A 21,671-nucleotide genomic window follows, 5' to 3' on the forward strand; every position below is an offset into this window, starting at 1 on the left:
TCTAATCACTGTGGTCCTCATTTCTTTTTCTGGCTTTCCTCTTGTTGGTCTCCTAAATCCTTTACAGCCTTTGCACCTCCACCGCCCCCCCCCCCCCCAGTCGTGCCCTCCCCATAGAAAATTAAAAATTATACATTTATAATGACAGATTTGACATGAAAAAGGCCTCTGATGTAAAAACATTATTTGCAACATGCATGCGATGGTGGACCCTTGAACCAAGGGGGAGGTGTTTTCCTGCCACGGGCCCTGTAAGAGGGATGGCATTGGTGTGCATGCGCCTCTAGGGGATCCTTGAACAGGAGCAGCAGCAGTGCATGGCCAGAGTCACTCGGCCCGGCAGCAGGGAGAGCAGCTGGGGGGGGGGGGGGGCGCCAGCTGAGCACGGCGAAACACCATGCACCCATGGGGAGGCCTCCCCTGGCAGCAGGGCTGGAGATAAGTGCGGCAGGCCTTGGGATAGACCCGCAGACCGCCAAATGTAACACATGCACTACTGTGGTACCAACCAGAAAACCCAGAAAAAATAAGTAAAAAGACAGCACTTTGACTCCATATGGTACTAAGACTATGGTTAAATTAACTAGTGAAGTAATATACTAGATCCTCCCAAAACCAATGTACAGTACAAAATCGAGGCATCTATCAGTCATGTGTAACGTTTTAATCATACTGCTAAAGATTATATATTTCTTAATACATGTGCAATAATCATGAATCACAATGAACATGTGTTCATAATGTTTTACATTATAATATGACAATGGTAATATATCATTTGTCTACTCATATCCCCAAAATTTAAAAATATCTCCCACAACACTCCAACCACACGTATCACATTCACACATCACATCCATTGCAAAACATAAAATCACATGTTCCCATTACTTAATATGGCATGAAATACTCCCTTGAATGTCCATAAACACCCTCCCCAGAGTATTTCTTCTCAACAATGACAGCCCGACATTAATCAGGATCCTGTATGTTTCACCCCAATATTGCTTCTTCAGGGGAAAAAAAGCTCAATATTATAATGAATGTCTGTTTAACATCCTCTTAATACAACTACAATAAAGATCCTACTATGTATTTTAAAGTCCGCTTACAACTCTAAAGAAATTTCAATCTTGATAACCAGATGTTAAATTGTCTAACAGCATGAGCTGTATTTCCATTTCAAATTCCAACCCAATGTAGTGTGAATCATATTTTCTTGATGGGAAGTCATTTGATACCCTTATGTAGGTAACAGCTTTATAGATTTTTGACAATATCATTTTTGTGGAGAATCAAAGCGTTTACAAATATTATGTTGTTTTTTTATATTGAGATGACCCGATGATGGGCTGTTATTGATGAGAAGACTTTTTTTGGGAAGGATATTTATGGACATTCAAGAGAATATTAATTCTTGCAAGCAAAACTCCCAGTGTTTTATATTCTTATTTATAATTCAACCTTCTTAAATCATGGAGTAAATGGAACATCATACCTAAAAATTATCCCCTCAGTTATTCCGTGAAAAATTAATTTTGGAGTCTTCTCCTTATTTGGGCTTTTTGTGGAAGGAAAATAGAAAATTACCATTCCTCATAAAACAAAATGAAGAAATATAACACATCAATTATAATAGTAAAACCATACTAATAAAAAGAATAAATATTTCACAACAGCTGACAAATAGAACATCCAATAATTTTTAAAAACTCATAAAACCCCTGTTTTCCATATCTGGGAACTTTTGATTTCCAGGTGCCCTGAAATTGTTGTGGGTTAGCAGGGAGAGGGGAGGGGATTGTTGCACACAAGCTTTCTCCTCTCTCTCACACACAACCACAACCACAATCACACATGCTCAAACTTGTTGCTCACTCTCTCAATCACACACACATTCACATATGCATCTTCACTTGTTTCCCCCTCTGGAGGCAATTTCCTGAGGAGTCTGTCATGAGGGACTTTGTCAAATGCCTTCTGAAAATCCAAATACACTATATCAATTGACTCACCTTTATCTACATACTTATTTACACCTTCAAAAAAATCTAATTCATTAGTAAGGTAAAACTTCCCTTTGCACAAACCATGTCTATCTATGTGATCAGTAATTCTTTTTTTAAGAAGAGCTTCTACCATTTTGCCCAGCACCGATGTTAGGCTCATCAGTATATAGTTTCCTGGATCACCCCTTGAGCCCATTTTAGAAACTGGCATCACATTATCCACCCTCCAGTCTTCAGGGTTACTGGCTGTTTTATATGATAGGTTGAAAATCACCAGAAACAGGTCTGCAATTTCATGTTTGAAATCCTTCAGAATTTTGGAGTGATTACCATCTGGTCCTGGTGATTTGTTATTTTGATTTACTACAGAAACACATAAACCAACACATAACACAACAGTATTAAAGTCATAATAAGGAAAATTATATTTATTAAACAAAATGGGATACATCAGAACAAAAGTATATTTACTAATATACCACATGAATTAAAAATAAATGGGCTGTATCAATGGTCATAACCAAAGATATGTTGCATAGACATTGCAGTATCAGAGTTTGTAGATATAGATTTACACATACCTTATTCTAACAGATCCATGACCAAATAGCACAAATTAGGAAAACTCCAGGCACATGAGTCCATTCCTTTCCACTGATCTGGACAAACTGCTTTAAATTCCTGTATCTCAGTTACACAACAGCAGCAATGTCCTCTCCACTTTAGAAGCTGCCAGGCAATCCAAGCATCAAAACTATGATCCACCCCAGAGGTGGCTGCATATATATTTCTGAAATAACAAATTGTAAATCCCATTGGGATTCTGTTTGAATGAAAGCGGCCAGTCAAATTCTAATCATTATTCTTTATATTGCATATTGTGATTCCATTGTTATAGAATGTATACATCATTATTACTTTTAACCTGCTGAGTTCTGACTATAGTCAGACCTATCCTATTTGGAGAGTTTTAGAGAATTTATATATACATTAGTACTTCAACTAAATTTGTGTACCAGGCCAATATTGAAAAACTGGAAAACAGACAACTTATCTGGCTAACCTTAGTCACATAGGTTATCAGGGAGACTGGCTCAGCAGGATAAACATCCCACTGAATATTCTCCCACAAACAGGCCCATACACTAAAGTGTGCGGGAGAGCAGGAGCTCCGAGGCGAGCGCTTGCTCTCCCAATGCGTGCCCAGACACCTCTCTTGGGTGCATGATTCACTATTTAAATTAGGTCCCGCGCTAATAAGGAGGCGCTAGGGACACTAGCGCGTCCCTAGCGCCTCCTTATTGGCGGAAGCCTGTCTTTGGCAGGAGTTAATTTCTGAAAGTAAAATGTGTGGCTTGGCCGCACATTTTGCTTTCTGTATTGCGGGTGAATACTTGGTAGGCTCATCAACATGCATTTGCATGTGATGAGTGCTATTAGTTTCGGGGGGGTTGGCTGCGCGTTTTCCACGCATCAGAAATGGGCGTCCAAACGGGGGCTAATGGTGCGCTCGGCTGAGCGCACCGTTCTGTATTGGCCTGAAAGTTATCTGGGTTTGCCTATCTAAATAACTTTGAAACCTAACTGGCTATGTCTGAATATCACCAGATAACTTTAACCTTCGGACGTAAGGGATGCTGCAATCCATTACCAATGAGGTCACCCTTTTTTAACATTTTTTTTTAACATGGAAGGATGGAGTATTTTCTTTACACCATCCCTAAAAGTTCCTTCTCCCAAGGTTTGGGATTGGTCAGCTCTGCTCTATAAACTGGGGTTTGAGCAGGTGTGGGAAATGTTTGTAGGAGTGAGTGAGTTGGAGTAGAGTTGAGGAGAGTGGAGGACTCCTTTAGGCCCCCCCCCTGACTTAGTCAAGTATGGAAGAGGACAGTAGTGGACTAGTGGAGAGAGTTTTTGGAGAGGTTGTTTCTGGACCTGCTTGAGGAGATCTGGCTTCGGGTTGCTGCTGTGCCCTATTACCACCTAAAGTGGGGTGTGCAGTGGCTCTTGGGAAAAGAAGGAGAAAAGAGGGGTTTTTCTGTTTGTTTTTATTTTTTCAGAGGAGTTTGGCTTTGTGGAGATGTTTAGACTTTACCATCCAAGGTCCCAGGAGTCTTATAAACCATCAGAGAGACTAAGACCTGCCCTTTTTGCCAGGAGTCCACTTTCAGTCACCAATGCTAGAAGTGTTACGTAAATAATAGCCTAAGTTATGCTAGAAGGGTCCATAGTCCACTTTTGGCGGTAACAGGTGGGTGGGAGTGTATCAGCCAGGGATGGGGGAGAGGAGGTGACTCGGGGGAGGCAGAGGAGGAAGATTTTAAGTTTGTTAGTGGGGAGGGAGGGGAGAGAGGGGAGACCCAGTCCAGCGGCAACCATCTTAGGAAATCTTTAACTTGCCAAGTTGTGGGATACCCAAGGGGGGATGGGGGGTAGTTACATGTAGTGATAGTGGCGGTGGGGGGGGGGGGGGGGCGTGAGCATCGGGCCGGGAGGCCCTTAGCTTGGTTGTTTTGTTTTTTTTCTAAGATGCACTACTTACCCAGATATCTCTGAAGATAGCCTGATAAGTAGTGAATTATCTGGCCACACAAGGTCAGATATACATGATAAGCGAGCCAGATATCTCCACCCCTCCCTGGAATGCCCTAAAAATGTCCCTTTTTTATCCGTCCAAATTAGAGCCAAATGGCTTTTGAATATGGACTTCCAAGTGTAAATCTTAGACATCTTGTAGGCTCATAAGATAGAAAGATATGATGGGCTCATTTTGAATAGAGCCAATGCAACTCTTGGAGGAATGGAGTAACTTTTTCTCTACTATTTTTGCCAACGACTGCCTGAGCCATGACATTTTGAATAACTTGAAGTTTTCATACATTTTTATTGGGCGATCTGCAAAGAGAGAATTGTAATAATCAAGGCCTTAGAGCACAGGAGCGTGAGCGCACATCTGGGGATGCGAGCTCATTTTCTTTTTTTTTGGTTTAGATGTGAAAATCATAAAAAAAGGGGACAGGAAAGGAATCTAACAGTTTGCCTGCGCTTGTGTGTGAGAAAGAGAGGGAATAAAGGGGAGGGGTGGTCAGCCTGTAGGTAGCTGGAAAGCAGGCTCATGTGATGGATGGTCTTTTTGGCAATTGTCCTGCACCTGTGATTTGTCTCCTAATGAGTCCTGGAGGAAGGGATAGTGAGAGGTCCTTTTACCCTCATGAGAGTCAGCATGGGAAAGACCTCACCCAAGTAATAGCAGCAGCTGAAAAATTGGCCCCCCATCCCTACCCCCCCCCCCCAAGCCACCCCCAGCCACTCTCAAATAGTGCAGGTGCTCTTACCTGCACCTCAAAAGGATGGGACCTGGCCTGGGGGGTGGGGAGGGCAGGGCCAACAAGAAACATGTGGGCATTTCATCTTTAAAGTCCCACATCTGCTTTATGGTGCTGGCTGTGCACCTCCTGCAAAGCAGATGCAAAGGCTGCAGGTATGAAAATACTTGTGACATCAACTGGTGCCCAGATTTTCAAAAGAGAAACTCTGTAGGAAGTTTCCATTTAAAAAATGTGCTTCCAGGCCTGTGGGTTCAAAGTACTGCTGGGCCTGCAAGCAACAAGGATATATTTTAAAAAGTGGTCCCATTACGTTTTCAGCATTGAATTTCAGTAAAAAAAAAAAAAAAAAAGGAACTAGTTGTGTGGTAGGAGCTGCACAGTTTATAAAACGCCACATAGTTCTGCTCCAAAAATTCACGTGTATGTTTCAGTATGCACAAATATTTCCAGTGCAACAAAACACATTCTTTCTGTACCTATTTTATAAACATATGCATGTATATTTTAAGTGTAAGAAAAGTATAACATGTATGCGTAGTAACCCCAATTTATTCACAGAGGCAAATATTTTATAAAAGTATGCATGTATTCTATTTTGAAAATACTTGTGCACATACTTGAAATCACCAATTCAACCCTCTAGCACTTCTCCCTGAACCCCACCAATTCACCCACACCTCTCACTCAAAAAATAAAGACAACTGCAATTTCACTTGTGCCAGTCAATTAGCAGCTATAAAAGTGTACAAATAGGAGTCAAGATGGCGCCCTGAACGGACACGTTGAACACTGCTCCGGCGCTTTTTTCCTCTGATAGCTGCTTCTGAGAAGAAAAATGCCTCTCAAGCGCAAAGGAAGGTTGAGAACTTACCCTTCTATCTCAGCTGTCCCGTCAGGGCAGAAGACGATCGATCAATGTATGCAAAAATCGGAAGAGAAGGAGCTGAGAGGTCCGGCTGTTGGGTCACAGAGGGGAGAATATGACCCGACCTCGGAAGAAGTTTCTCTCAGCCCACCGGACGACAGACTACCACCGGCTGCGCGTAGCACTTCGACACCGTGGCTCTCCGAGAATCCCGAAGTGGAAAATCTTGTGCAGCAGCTTGAAAATCTTGTGCAGCAGCGATGTCGTTAGAGGGTCTACCGCAGACCTCCATGGTGTATGGAGAGAACACCCTCGGTGAGAGTGAACATGGAAGAGGAGAGGAACAGCAGAGCCCAGGAGGTGGAAGCCGTGGGCAGGATCCTCCGTCCCTCACCAAAGGTGAGATAACTTTTAAAAAGCCGGAAGTAGTCACTTTGGACTGCCTATGGAAAATGTCATCGGCAATAGCAAAATTGATAGCTGACTGTTCGATAAAGCTAAACACTGTTTCCTGCCAATTGGAGACATTAAATAAGAACTTTGAGGGTCACAAGTTGGAGATGACTGAGAAACTTACAACTTTGGAAAATGATATAAAACATGTAAAAGAAGTTCAATCTACATTGATTCAAGATGGTGGAGCAGCGAAAAGAAAAATTGAAAATATAGAAAATATGCTGAGGCATCTAAATTTGAGAATAATAACATTTCCAAGGGTTGTTGAAGAATTTCCTAGAATGACCGTGAAGCGGTATTTTCATGAGGTTTTGGAGATTCCCCCTGAAAAGACTCCACCCCTAGAAAAAGTTTATTTTCTCCCGAAATCAGCAAACACAATCAGCAACCAATGTACGAGAAAACCTAACAGACTTCTTAGAATCTTCAACATATGAGATTGCTGAGAAAGCTACATTATTAATATCTTTCCATAATTAAAATGATGTGGGAGAAATAATGGGGCAGATTTTCAAAGGGGTATGCGCGTACCCCCCGAAAACCTGCCCCAAGCTCCCCCTGCGCGCGCTGAGCCTATGTTGAATAGGCTTGGTGGCGCATGCAAGCCCCGGGACGCGCGTAAGTCCTGGGGCTTTCCTGGGGGGGGCGTGTCGGGGGCGTGTCATGGCGGCGCATCATCTGGGGCGGGGCCGCAGGTGTGGTTCCAGCCCGGGGGCGTTTCGGGGGCGTGGCTGAGGCCTCCGAAACTGCTCCCAGGCTGGGGAATCGTGCGCCGTGGCCGGCCTGTGTGTGCAAACAAAGGTAGGGGGGGTTTAGATAGGGCTGGGGGGGTGAGTTAGGTAGGGGAAGGGAGGGGAAGGTGCGGGGGGGGGGTGGAAGGAAAGTTCCCTCCGAGGCCGCTCCGATTTCAGAGCGGACTCGGAGGGAACGGAGGCAGGCTGCGCAGCTCGGCGCGCACAGGCTGCCGATTTTGCGCAGCCTTGCGCGCGCCGACCCCGGATTTTAAAAGATACGCGCGGCTACGTGCGTATCTATTAAAATCTGGCGTACTCTTGATTGCATTATCAGTAACAAGGAACCCTCTTTCCTATTCACTTAACATTACCAGACGCATTAGTTAATGACCTTCATAATAGGCATCATTGTGTGGTACATTATACCGTAGTCACTCTGCCTTATGCTTAATCATAGGTCAGTCCATAGGTTTTTTTTAATATTTTTTTTTATTCACCCAGTGAGTTTTTTCTTATTATTGACTTTACCAGTGCAAAATACTTTACAGCTTAAAGATGATTAATCAGACTTATCTGCATGTCGCCATTAATCGAGATATTAATTCTTCTTCTCAGTCATCATCAACGGGAGCATTGATGCCCTTCAAATTATCTGCAATATGCGAATTCTCCACATTGCCGTTATGTGCCCGACATTGTACAATGTTTCGGACCTGTCTCAAATCCTTCTTCAAGGGCGTGATACATTCGACAGCATGGCGTTTCTTGGCGTTTTTCTTAACTTTAGATATTCTATTCATCAGCTGTTTTGAAATTACCTGTTCTTTTTATTATTATGGTTTTTCTGCTATTGATTTTATATTTCTTGATTTGTTTTATGAGGATTGCTGAAGCTTCTCTTTTCCCTTTGTTACACTGCATACAGAGACTGGCTTGTGGTAGTTTCCAGTTCAGTTTTTGTCTGCATGTTTCTAGTTATGCTTTATGGTCTCTTTATTCTTTGTTAGGTGAGGGTCTGCACGTGTGACCGAGGTGAGGTTTTCTGCTGACGAGTAGTTTCTGCTTAGGGCTCTATAGTAGTCTGGCTTGTTCCATTTTCCTAATAGGAGGAGTATTGGTATTTTAAGGCCTGGTGTAATATTTTTAGTGTTGCCTTTTCTTAGATAAGGTGGCTATTGTTTGACTGTTGGTGCTGTTTTGGTATGGGAGATTTACTATTTATGTAATTTCTGTTCAGACGGAGTACTAATCTTTCCCTTGTGTCATTCTTAACAATAAAAAATAATACTGGGCTTTTATTTCTGTCGTGGACTGTAATGAGAGGTGTCACACATGTGAGTGTGGTCTGTCAGGTGTGTCACGATGGGAAAAAGGTTGAGAACCACTGCTAAAAAGGACTCTGAAGAGGGACCATTGCTGGTTGAGAAGACTGTAGATGGGGGTAGGGTATACGAAACTCCATTTACAGAAGAGCTAGAAAAACTGAAAATAGACAAGGCCATGGAGCCAGATGAGGTACATCCCAGGATCCTAAGGAAGCTCAGAGATGTACCGGTGGATCTGCTGAAAGACCTACTGAACAGATCCCTGGAAACAGGAGTGGTGCCACATGATTGGAGAAAAGCTGTGGTGGTCCTGCTTCACAAGAGTGGTAGCAGAGAGGAGGCTGGAAACTACAGGCTGGTTAGCCTCGCCTTGGTGGTCGGAAAATTAATGGAGACTCTACTGAAGGAAAGGATAGTGAACTATCTACAAACTGGTGGGTTGCTGGACCTGAGGCAGCATGGATTCACCATGGGAAGGTACTGTCAGACAAATCTGATAGATTTTTTTCATTTTGTAACTAGAGAGTTGGATTGAGGGAGAGAACTTAATGTGATTTATTTGGATTTCAGCAAAACATATGGTACAATCCCATTTAGGAGGCTAGTGAATAAAATGAAAAGCTTGGAAGTCGGCAACAAGGTGGAGTGGATTACAAACTGGTTGACTGACAAGAGACAGCATAGAATGGTAAATGGAACCTACTCTGAAGAGAGAACAGTGTTAAATGGAGTGCCACAAGGATGGGTTTTGGGACAGATTCTGTTCAATATCTTTGTGAACGACATTGCAGAAGGGTTAAAAAGTAAAGTTTGTCTATTTGCAGATGATGGATGATACTAAGATCTGCAACAGAGTGGTCACACGAAGAGGTAGAGGGAATGAAAAGTGAGTTAAGAAAACATAAAGAATGGTCGAAGACTTGGCAGCTGGGATTCAATGCCAAGAAGTGCAGAGTCATGCATCTAGGGTGCAGTAATGCAAAAGAGCTGTCCTTGATATTTTATATTTATAAATGATCTGGAAAGGGGTACGATGAATGAGGTGATCAAATTTGCAGATGACACAAAATTATGCAAAGTAGTTAAATCTCAAGTGGATTGATATAAATTGCAGGAGGACCTTGTGAGACTGGAAGATTGGACTTCCAAATGGCAGATGAAATTTAATGTGGAAAAGTGCAAGGTGATGCATATAGGGAAAAATAGCCCATGCTGTAGTTACACAGTGTTAGGTTCCATCTTAGGAATTATCACCCAGGAAAGAGATCTAGGCGTCATAGTAGTTAATACATTGAAATCATCAGCCCAGTGTGCTGTGATGATCAAAAAAGCAAACAGAATGTTAGGAATTCTTAGGAAGGGAATGGAAAATAAAACGGAGGATGTCATAATGCCTCTGTATCGCTCCATGGTGAGACCGCACCTTGAATACTTGAAGTCACCACACAGAAACATCTACTCCAACTAACTGCTCTCTTTCTAACCCACCCAGGTAACTATCTAATGGTATCTGCTAGGGATGTGAATCGGGCTTCGGACGATTGAAAATATTGGACGATATTTTCAAAATCGTCAGAAATCGGGGGCTCCCCCAAAACGATAGGAAAACCCCACAATGGCACCGATAGCCTTTGCCCTTACTATGTCACGGGGGCTACCGGTGCCATTGGTCAGACTCTGTCACATGGTAGGAGCACAAGATGGCGCGGGCCATCCAGTGCTCCTACCATGTGACAGGGTCCAGCCAATGGCATGGATACCCTGTCACATGGTAAGGGCAAAGGGCCATCGGCGCCATTTTGATTAGTGGCAGCCGACGGCCCGGAAGCGGGAGATCGCTCCAAGGACCCCCACTGGACCACCAGGTACCCGTAAAAAGTTTTTTGGGGGGGTTGGGAGGGTGTGGGAAGCTAAGGTATTAGTTTTAAAGGGTCAGGGTGGGTTTTTTGTTTATCGGCTCGGGCGCAGCCGATAAACAAAACCGCGATCGGGCCCGATGAAAAAAAAAACAAATGTGAATCGGAACCGGAATCCGAACCGATTCCGGTTCCGATTCACATCTCTAGTATCTGCACCATCTCTTTTAACATCCAGTTCCCCATCCACCATTTGCAAAATACAAATGTTACACGTGCGGAGGCGCAGTCGTTTCTCAAGGAGGATTGTGAGCCCTTGGATCACGGCGCAGCTCAGAGACACACTGCGAGAGGTGAGCAAGTACAAGCACAGGTAGAGCAGGAGCAAGGCTGGACTGAAGACAAGGCAAGGATCGTCTGGAACAGGAACAATGAAGGCTCAGCCCTCCACTGGACCTACATGACAGCACAAGAAGTTTTGTGATGCTGTCTGAAACTACATAGTTCCAAAAAAGAATAAAAAGCAATTTACTGTACATAAAGCAGGGTCTACCCAACAGCCTAGTATTGGTATTACACAGATGATTACTGTGCAGTCCCTATTATTGAGCATGCCAGAACTGGGAATACTATGGAGACATTCATAGCATCTGTGCAGTAAACCAGGTGTTACTCTGTTAGTAACACCTGCTGGCCACCCAAAAAGCAGCACTGAAATGATCTCCAAAACAAATCTAGTCTGGCACTCCTCGCTGTGGGAGGCCATTGTGGTGCCTGTCATGGTGAGAAAGTGTGAGGGAATAGGGGATAAAATATCCTAGGCATGCATATCTACTGGCAGTATGCCTGGCTTCTGTTCATTTATAACTTCAAACCCTCACATGTCCCATCTTTCAGTCACACTTCTGTATGTACATATGTGCCATGTTTGTGCACTTCTGGTTCGTATTTGCAGGGCCACTGTGTGCACATGCTCCAGGCACAGAGTGCACATTCACTGGAGACAGAATGCATTGTGTGCCTGAAGCGCATGGGCAACAGCAGAGGTTTGGAGTAGGGGGCAGGACTGGAATAAACCCAGCAGTGTGGAAGCGAGAGAGGAGGAGAGAACTGCGAGAGGATAGCCTGAGCTGGGGGTGGAGGGGCGTTCTGAGAAATGAGAGGGCAATGCAGTATAGGACAGCTCCTTCAAGCCCTGGGATTTCAGAGCTGCCCTGCTTTAGCTTGTCATTTTCGATGGGCCCTTTACACTAGTTGTTATTATAAACCCGCCAAAGAGTGAATTATAGTTAGTCCATCAGTGTGCCTTATCACCACATTAAGAGTGACCTGCTGGTATAAACAGCCTTCTGCATGCTTCCTGCTAGGGAAATTAATGGGAGACATCCCTGCCCCCAGAGCAGAGTTCAAAATCTGTGACCTCCCCATCCCACTCCACTCTTTTCAGGAAAAACCTATGACAAATAAATAAAATATTCAATAAACTGAGCCTCCCACCTCCACCCCAGATGTTTACAACCAGAGCAGGTGCACCTGTCACACTGGCAGAGTTGTGGCTGCGGTGGTGTTGGATCCCCACAGTATGTAAAAGTGCCCAGGTAATCACCTCCCAGGGTGTCCCAGTGCCACAAAGCTCGCCTAGCTCTAAAAATTATACTTCTTACTTATATAGGTGGGAAGCTGAAGCATTGCAAAATACTAACCCAAATATTCACACAAGGTTCTATTGGCCTGGGCCCCAAATCTCAGGCAGACGAGAGCAGCCCTCTGCTGCCTACTCCAGCTCCTCTTCTCTCAGGCAGAATACAAGGATCAAGAGGGGTAGGGTGAGACAGCATTAAGTGCGGCAGCCCCTCTCCATTGATTGTTCCCCCTTCCTTCCTGTTCTACAGGGAATAGGAGGGTAGGAGGGTGAGAATAAAATGCACAAGATTTCACTTTTCAATTTATTGTAGTGGGTCCCCCCGTCTGGTGCTTTATCCTCAACTAACGGGTGCCACAAGTCCGCGTTCGAGTCCGGTCGGGGAGGAAGCCCGGGACCCTGGGTGCAATCCCTCTCTAGCTTACTCACAGCTCACCCTCTAGATAGAAAATCGCACCAAGGTGCAATATCATCCAGAAAAGGAGCAAGGAAACAAACTGTAGAATAGGCAGGAAATAAAACTCAACTCAAGTGACCACCCCTTTAGCCCCTGCACTGGAATCAGCAGGAAAATTTTCAGAAAGAGTCCAGAAGTAGTGTTCAACATAAATCCTTTACTGCAAATTAAAGAACAGGGTCCAGGCAAAAACCACAAAATTTGAGAATCAGCATAGAGCAGATAAACAAAATAAAACAGGGTTCCTCTGTCCATGGTGAACCTTCTCCTCACTCTCCTATCTCTTCCACCAGTGGCATAGCCAGAATTGAATTTTCGGATGGGCACAAGACAAGGCTAACATGGGTGGGCTGTAGGCATGCAGGTCTGAGACCTACTAATTGTATTCCTATTGATAAATAATGCCATATACTGCATCCTACAATGGCTTTCTAAGTAGTTTGCAACAGCCATAATGCATCCAGCATGAAACTTTAAAATATTTTACCTCAATTATTTCAAGCACTTACCAGCAATAAAAATTCTTTATTAATCTGTATTAATTTATTTTATATTTATCGCAGTTTATAAATGCACAAGTATGTTATGTAAAAAGCAAAGAAAATAAACAATCAGACCCAATCAATCATGTAATAAAACAAAAAATAATGTATTCTTTCATGAATCCTCTTTGCAGAAAGCCAGACATCATCATAACTACAATAAAATATCATAATCATCAGAACAGGTGCAGAGCAGAGCTAGGACAATTCACATTACAACATGAAAAAAAATGTTCAGATTCTGGTGTCACCTCAGCAAAAAATATCCCTCCACTGCTATTCTGTGAAGTAACACAAACTCCTGCAAAGAAAGAGGCATCTAGAACCTTTCCATACCTTTCAGTCACAGCACTGACTCTCAGGACTCAAATAACAGTAACCTTATGAAAAATCAGCAATGCAAATACTACACCAGGCCCTAGAACATTAATACATCACCTACTGGAGTAACAGAACAAGCTGGGCTTCTACAGAGAAACTACATGTGAGCAGAAATACTGCACTTCAGTCACACAGGCAAAACAGAGACCGACCTTTACCTAATATAGAAATAAGAGACTACAAATTAGAAACAGAAACATGCAGACAAAACCAAAATCGAAAGCCTGAGAAACTAGAATATGGAGTGGAATAGTGAAGAAAGAGAAAAATACAAAAATATAAGAAATGCACATTCCAAAGATGTCATATTCAAATTGCTAAAATCTCAAAATATTTTTTTATCTTTGTTGTCTGATCTTTGTATTTTTCTAATCAGTTGGTCCTGGTCTCTTTTTTCCATTTTTCCCTTGTCACTCATTTCCTAATTCCTATTCAGAGTCTCTCTTCTTCTATTGTCTTCTTTCCTTCCACCCTTGGAGAAGAGACGGCTGAGGGGGGATATGATAGAGGTCTTTAAGATCATGAGATGTCTTGAATGAGTAGATGTGAATCAGTTATTTACACTTTCAGATAATAGGACCAGGGGGCATTCCATGAAATTAGCAAGTAGCACATTTTAAGACTAAACGGAGAAAATTATTTTTCACTCAACACACAATTAAGCTCTGGAATATGTTGCCAGAGGACGTGGTTAGTGCAGTTAGTGTAGCAGGGTTCAAAATGGTTTGGATAAGTTCTTGCAGGAGAAATCCATTAACTGCTATTAATCAAGTTTACTTCGGGAATAGCCACTGCTATTAATTGCATCAGTGGCATGGGATCTTGGTGTTTGGGTGATTGCCAGGTTCTTGTGACCTGGTTTGGCCTCTGTTGGAAACAGAATGCTGGGCTTGATGGACCCTTGGTCTGACCCAGCATGGCAGTTTCTTATGTTCTTATGTTCTTACATTTGCGCACGCTTTCTCTCACAGACTCCCTCACACACACAAGCTTTCACTCTTATATGCTTTCCTCCCCTCACAAGTTCACATTTTCTACACACACACACAAGCTCTTACTCTCTCATCCCCCAGGCTCCCATTCTTATGCACACACAAACCCACACCCAGGCTCCCATTTTCTCGCACATACACATATTCAAACTTCCATTCTCACCCACACATACACACACCCAGGCTTCCATTCTCACCCACACATACACACACCCAGGCTCCCATTCTCACCCACACATACTCCCATTTAAGCTCCCATTCTCACCCACACACACAGGGATTTTTAATTAGGCACAGCTAAACTCTTACTTCCGCTGTCGCGGAGATGGAATCCCACGATAGCCTTGCTGCTCCAGGCTTCCTCTTCACCATCGCGGGGATGGGATCCCGTGCCGGCCTTTCTTCTGAAGCTCCCTCCTCTTCGCCATCTTGGAGATGCAATCCTGCAACAGCCTTGCATCTCCGGCCCTCCTCTTCGCCGTCGCAAGGATGGGAACCCATGATGGCATTGCTCCAACAAGCCTTTTCCAGTTGGGTGGGCCTGGGCCCAAATTGTGTGGGCCACTGCCCACCCAAGCCCACCCATGGCTATGCCACTGTCTTGCATCTTCATTCTCAGTCAATATAGCCTCATCAGAGGGGCGGGGCAACTAGAGTGTGGCTTCCAGCACCAGAGAGTCTGTTGGAAAAATATCTCCAATCCAACAATATCAAAATGGGTTCCAAACTTCCCAAAACTTTAAACTGTAATCCAATTATTCAACGTTAAGGCTCTTGATTTTCTTTTCAAAAGTCTCTCATTCACTCTTTACCCTCCCTAGGCTGGTCGCTTGGGCAAAACGATATCTGATCCCAGTCCTCAGGGAGGCAACCCTCCCTTTCAGACCAAGAAGTCAAAAATCTTTAAAAATCAACACTTCTCCTCAAGTGAAACTCTAGATGAATCTCAAAAACAGCTCTCCTTCTCTATCTCGCCTCTGCTATGAGATCAAGAGGTGATCTCCAGCTCCTATCCCTTTCTTCAGCTCAACAGAGTGAGATCCTGGGAGGGATCTATATCTCCATCCTCCTGGCTTCTTAAGCTGCACCTAACCCTCTAAAGAACTGAGCATGCTCCAAGGGATTTTATACCCTCTTGAAGCCTATCCCACAAAAAGGTGAGGTTTTGGCAAGGGAAGGATTAAAAAATGCAAACTCACGCGCCTGGTCATGTGCACATGTGCACCAAATTTTAAGTGGATACACACAAATGCCACTTCTACTGCATAAATTGGGGAATTTTAAAAGGAGCGTTCACCAACACCATTCTCAGTTTTACCAGTCTGTCCCCAGTTCGCCCAGTTAAGAGATAGGTCTTCCAAACCCCCTGGTTTAATAGCCTTCACTTCCCTCAATTATCCCCAATCCTTAAAACCCTGCAGAGCTGCCTGTTTATCTTTATTTTAAAACTTACACGGCATCATTAGCAGAAGTAAAGTTATGCGGCAGGGGGCCTCAGTGTAAATATTTTCATGCACATCTCAGCTTCATGCCCTTTCAGGAAAGGGACCCCTGTGGCAGATTGAGCAGTCCCCCAGGACAGCATGGACCCCAGTGGCAGATCAAGCGGTCCCTCAAGGGGGGGGGGACCCCAGCAGCATTCCAGGAGGTGGTTGGGTCCCCCAGGAGAGTGTGGACCCCAGCAGCATTCCAGGAGGTGGTTGGGTCCCCCAGGAGAGTGTGGACCCCGTGGACCCCAGCAGCATTCCAGGAGGTGGTTGGGTCCCCCAGGAGAGTGTGGACCCCGTGGACCCCAGCAGCATTCCAGGAGGTGGAGTTGGGTCCCCCAGGAGGGTGTGGTTCCCAGTGACACACTGGGAAGTGGAGTCAGGTCCCCAGGAGAGCGTGGACCCGAGAGTTGGCATGGACCTTTCAGCAGAGGGGAAGCGGCACTGAGGAGATGGCAGTGGTTTAGATACAATGGACCCCCCCCCCCCCCCCAGTCCAACACTGTCCACTAGCTCAGTTGCATCTTTTCACATGGGGAAAAAAGGGGGAAGATAATAATAATACTCTAAGTGGGAATGCAAGAGGTTTCTTCTGTTCTATATGGTGTGATATACTGTGGGGGGGTCAACAACCCCAAATTGTTAAATATTAAATGTTCTTGCTACCTTGTAGAAATGTATATAGTTGTGTGGCCTGAGACTATTAACCACCAGTAGATGTGCTGTTTGACATCCTATTAGCGATGTACAGTCATGTAGAAATGTATATACCTATATAATCTAATAAACCTGCATATATTGGTACATACTGCCTGCCTTGTTCACAGTCTCATTTGTTTTTCTGGAGTGAAGGGAGGGAAATCCCACCCACTAACACCTTCTTCCCCAGGTGGAGGCACGAGGCACCAAGAATGTGAGGACCGATGGAGTTTGCCCTAGGGGGGCTCCAGCCAGGTCGGTCCCAGACCCAGGAACACCCCCATGAGGTAAGCGGTCGAGGGGGCATTACAATTACATTTTTTATTCTTTTTATTCCTCCTGTTCCCTTGTGCTTCCAGCTCAATCAGAATCATCCCCTACTGAAGCTACAGACCCCAATCCTTCACTCACAACTACCCAAGGGGTTTATGCATTTTAAGCTTCTCCCTCCTCCCATCCAGCTCAGCCATTGTAGAGACAGACCTTGGCCGGTGGCCAGAGACCATGGCTTTCTCTGGAAAACAGTCCATATGTTCTTTGAGTTTAGCCACTAGATGTCACTATTGTGCAATGGTACAGACTCTCTCCCGAAGGCTGCATATGCTGCCTCTACAGGATCCCCAAGCCCAACTGGCCCAAGAAGCAGAAGCCAGGTTTGGGAATCAAACCCAGGACTTTTACATGGCAGATTTACAATTATTAAAGCAGTTACATTCCAGAGATGGAAAATCATTTCCTCCCCTCCATTCCCTGTCATCACACACAGCAAGGAGGACACAAAGAAAGTTGACCCAGGAGTTATCCATTTGAAAGTATTCTGTTTTGCCCTAGATTTCCATCTCCTACCCCTTGCACATTTAGGTCAAATCTGCTGTATGAGCTGCAGGACAGGAACCTTAAGGACTCTGCGCATCACCTCTGCCATACGGGTAGAACATGGAGCTAAATCCAGGGGCGGGGTGAGCATGAATCATTTTCATGCCTTTTCTCCAGAGGTGGAAAGCATTCTGTACTTTAATGGCTTAAAAAAACATTTTTTTAGCCTGCACCATTGCTTTATCTTTCACCATTTGAAAACATCACCACAACCTGACAGTGTCATTAGTTACTGTCGGGCTGATACAGTACGGACGCGTATGAAAAAGTGCGGCAGTGCCAGGCGCCCGCTCGTTTGACGCGCGCACATTTTGGTTCACAAGCCGCTCGATTCAGTATTCAAATTAGACGCAAATCGAAGTGGCGGCAAACGAGCGTCCAAAGCCCATCAATGAAGCGGTAGGCGTTTGCAATCCATTTTACTGTATAGAGCGGTATACAGCGCCTATACAGTATCCAGGGTGCGCTGGTACCTGTCATTCAAATGTCATTTCAAATGTCATTCCACCAGGTAAATGGATGGTTCTTTTCTACAGAACCCGGACGTCCACGTCCTCGGACATCTGGATGTCCACATCTGGACGTCCAAAGTCGGGGGCTTCCATTCATGGACCTTCCCTCCTGTATCTGGGCGTCCATGATTGGAGGCCTTGCTGCCTTCCAACGTCCATGCCCGCTGCCTTGAGTGCCCGGCTGGACGTCCAAGGTCGGGGCTTCCATTCATGGACCTTCCTGCCTCTATCTGGGCATCCATGATCGGAGGCCCCGCTGCCTTCCAATGTCCATGGCCGCTGCCTTGACCGCTTGGCTGGACGTCCAAGGTCGGGGCTTCCGTTCATGGACCTTCCCACCTCTATCTGGGCGTCCATGATCAGAGGCCCCAGTGCCTTCCAATGTCCATGGCCGCTGCCTTGAGCGCCCGGCCGGACGTCCAAGGTCGGGGCTTCCGTTCATGGACCATCCCGCCTCAGGGTTGCCTAATTCTAGATGCAGGAGGAAGGCTCTGTTTAGGCATCCATATAGGCGTCTGTATAGGCGCCCGCTGTGTCCCCCCCCGTCCCCCCCCGAGCCTCAGGATGCCTAGCAGACGTCAGATGAAGGCCTGGAGTGGCTCCCATCTCTCCAGCGTCCTTAGAGACGTCCATGTCTGGAACCTCAGAGGCGCCCCAGATGGATGGTACAGTTGAACCCTGGCCTGGCGCAGCTCCCATCTCTCCGGTGTCCGTAGAGGCGTCCATGTCCAGAGCCTCAGAGACGCCCAGAGATGGATGGTACAGTTGAACCCAAACAGAACACATACCTCCTCTGGTCTTGCTGCTGGGTTCTCTGGTCTTGCTGCTGGGCTCTCCTATTGGCATCTCCAATCTGCAGAGCATTTCGAGCATTTCTCATTCTGCTTCTCAACTGAATGAAAAATATCGCCAGAGCCAAAATATGCATGTTGTCCATGGCGCTGTCCGGTACGAAGCTGACTGAACACCACACTAATGCCAGGGTCAGGGTAGGCGGTAAATATTGAGATTAAAGATGCGGTAAATAAGCTGGTTAAAAAGGCGATAATTTGGGCGTACGTTACTGTATCAGAGAGAATAGTTAATCCGATCATTATTTATTTATGAAACTTTTTTTTTTAATATACCGACATTCATAGGGCATATCATGCCGGTTTACAAAAAACTGAAGCAGGTGGAAAATACAATGAACAGGGGTGGGGGAGAGGGGGAGCAGGCAAGAAAAGGGTGAGGGGGGGCAGGGGAAGAGCAGCAGGAAAGGATAGGGCAGAAGGAGAGAGAGGAACAATCAAATTGACATAACAATCATTAACATATCATATACATGCGGCGGGCGGTAATGGATACGCGTCTTTTTCCGCAAACGCTAAGGACGCGTAAAAGCCGATTCTGAATCGCGGGTCCATCTTACGCGCTCAAAACGTGCATACAAAGAGGGTTAAAAAACGGGCAACCGCGGCCGCACTTTACTGTATCAGCCCGTGTGAAAGTTGCTTTCTGAAATTGGCTAGGTGACATGCTAAGAGGTCCACATTCAACGTGTTTGCCCGGCTAAGTCTGGCTCTTAGCTGGTCAAATGCTGGGATTTGAAAATCCCCGGTTTGATAGGCCCTGACATAGCCAGATAGATTGGCTAAAAACTTATTGGGGCTATGTCAGGGAAAATCCAGGGGTGATCTGGGGCAGAGCTGCATTATCCAGCTAAGACAGCCGCATAAATCCAATTTTCAGCGTTATCCAGATAAACCTTAGGAGAGCTGGAGAACAGTTCTGAGGTTAGGCAGATAAGCTCACCCCAGCTACCTTTAAGATAGCCAGGCCCATTCAGCGACATGCCTGCGCTGCTGAATATCCTGGCTAATTTAGCCACGTAAATTTATTTGGCTACCTTTGCCAGCTGGCCAACAGCTGAATATGGACCTCTAAATATTTTAAGCGACCCTTGATACAGACCTAGACAGATGCATGCGCGCACACACACAAGTAAATGTCTATAAAATCTGAACACGGCACGATTCAGGCACATTGACTCTCCTTTCACTCTATCCTGTTTGTCTTTCGTTGTCCGTCCCACAAAATTACCAAGGGGGAGAATGAAATTCCAGCGTTCTGCCAATTGGCTAACTCTGTATAGAGGGGGCTTCAGAATTCCCCCTCCCCCCTCATTGCTGCTTCCACTCTGCATTGCAGCCCACAGCCCTGGGAAAGCTCCTCGGTACAAGCTTGTTCTACTCAAGGGACCGGAAACCCCTGGCACATGGGCCGCGCGATGGTGTGCAAAGCTGGCGCACCACTCCCTCCGACACGCCAGCACCCTGAGCAGTTATAGGACTTACAAGCCATTAACCTTGCGATGGGTGGGATTTGTAACCTTGGCTCAGGAGTTTCCATTATGCCCCGAGTGCTGGCGTTCTGGGGAGACTGGGTTCAAGGGCAGGAGAGAGAGACCGTCCCACCCCAGCAGCCCGCAAGTGGCCCATTCTGAGGTATTCTGTTTGCCAACCCGCACACCACACTTTGTGGGCTTCCCCAGAATAAGGGGACACTCTCTGTACTGTTTTCTGTTTGCCTCTGCTGCCATTCAGCGCTGAGTACAACTGCATTTGTCCTTATTGTTAACAAGTTTTACAAGGCTGTACTGAAATCTGTCTGTAAATTACAGATTTATGCCAATCTTCCACCGTGCCTGTACCAATGAGAAATCTCGCCGAAATGTATACGAAAGTCTTCGGGGTACATTTTCACCCCCCCTTATAAATAACGTAGGTTACAAAAATAAGGTGGCTTCCTTGTAACTCGGGTTTAGAGGAGGCAGGGGAAGAGGAGAAAGGCTGTGCCCACTGGCGTGTGTGCCCCTGCCAGTGCTATTGCTGTAAGGCATTCACATTTCACAATCGCTTGGCTTGACTTCACACTTCTTATTGTCTTCCAGGGGGGGATGTGTTGGGGGAGGGGGGGGCTGCATGTGCAGTTGCTCAGATGCTGTTCCCATTTCCACATGGCTGGAAGTCCAGCCTTTGATATTTAAAGTCTTGTTAAGCCCTGGCTGCCCCCCAGCGCAGCCTCCTAGCTGTATAGCGTGTGTCTGTACAAGCAAGGATCTGCGTGGCCCCTGTTTTCTTTAATGCCTTCGCATGAAGTCCCAGTTGTCCATCTGCTGATATTGCCATGGCTTCTTCAGCATTTACTCCCAGAATTATGCACAAACGCGCCGAGAATTAATTTCCCGGATTAAGTCTTGATTAAGATGTGTGTCACTTTGCTGTCTCAGAATTTATTAAGAGCCCTTGTCGAGGCAGCGGCAGATGGAATTTCTGCCCAATGTTTGTAGATGATAATTTCGCCTCTTCTACAGCCATTTGCATATGATTGCATCTGTCAAGCACAATTTCCTCCCCTGGAGGACTTCAGGCTGCAGTTAATTTAAGGAGGAATAGAGACTTCTGCCTTTCAGCTTGTCAAGGAAACTTCCAGCCAATGCCAGCAGTGGGCAAGACCAACCTTTCCCC

At 45.4% G+C, this 21,671-nt stretch overlaps 1 protein-coding gene across 2 annotated transcripts in view; it reads right to left on the reverse strand.

Moving 5' to 3' along the window:
• Positions 1 to 21,671, reverse strand: part of LOC115095407 (pituitary homeobox 3) — a 159,813-nt gene that overhangs the window by 92,719 nt on the left and 45,423 nt on the right. Inside the window, exon 2 of one of the 2 annotated variants that reach the window (XM_029609014.1) lies at positions 2,591 to 2,799. The exons of the other annotated variant lie outside the window; for it this stretch is intronic. The gene's annotated coding sequence lies outside the window, so the exon portion shown is untranslated. The remainder of the gene's footprint in view (positions 1 to 2,590; positions 2,800 to 21,671) is intronic. 2 annotated transcript variants of the gene reach the window in all.

The sequence above is a fragment of the Rhinatrema bivittatum genome, chromosome 7 (assembly GCF_901001135.1).
Source record: "Rhinatrema bivittatum chromosome 7, aRhiBiv1.1, whole genome shotgun sequence".
NCBI classification, from domain to species: domain Eukaryota; kingdom Metazoa; phylum Chordata; class Amphibia; order Gymnophiona; family Rhinatrematidae; genus Rhinatrema; species Rhinatrema bivittatum.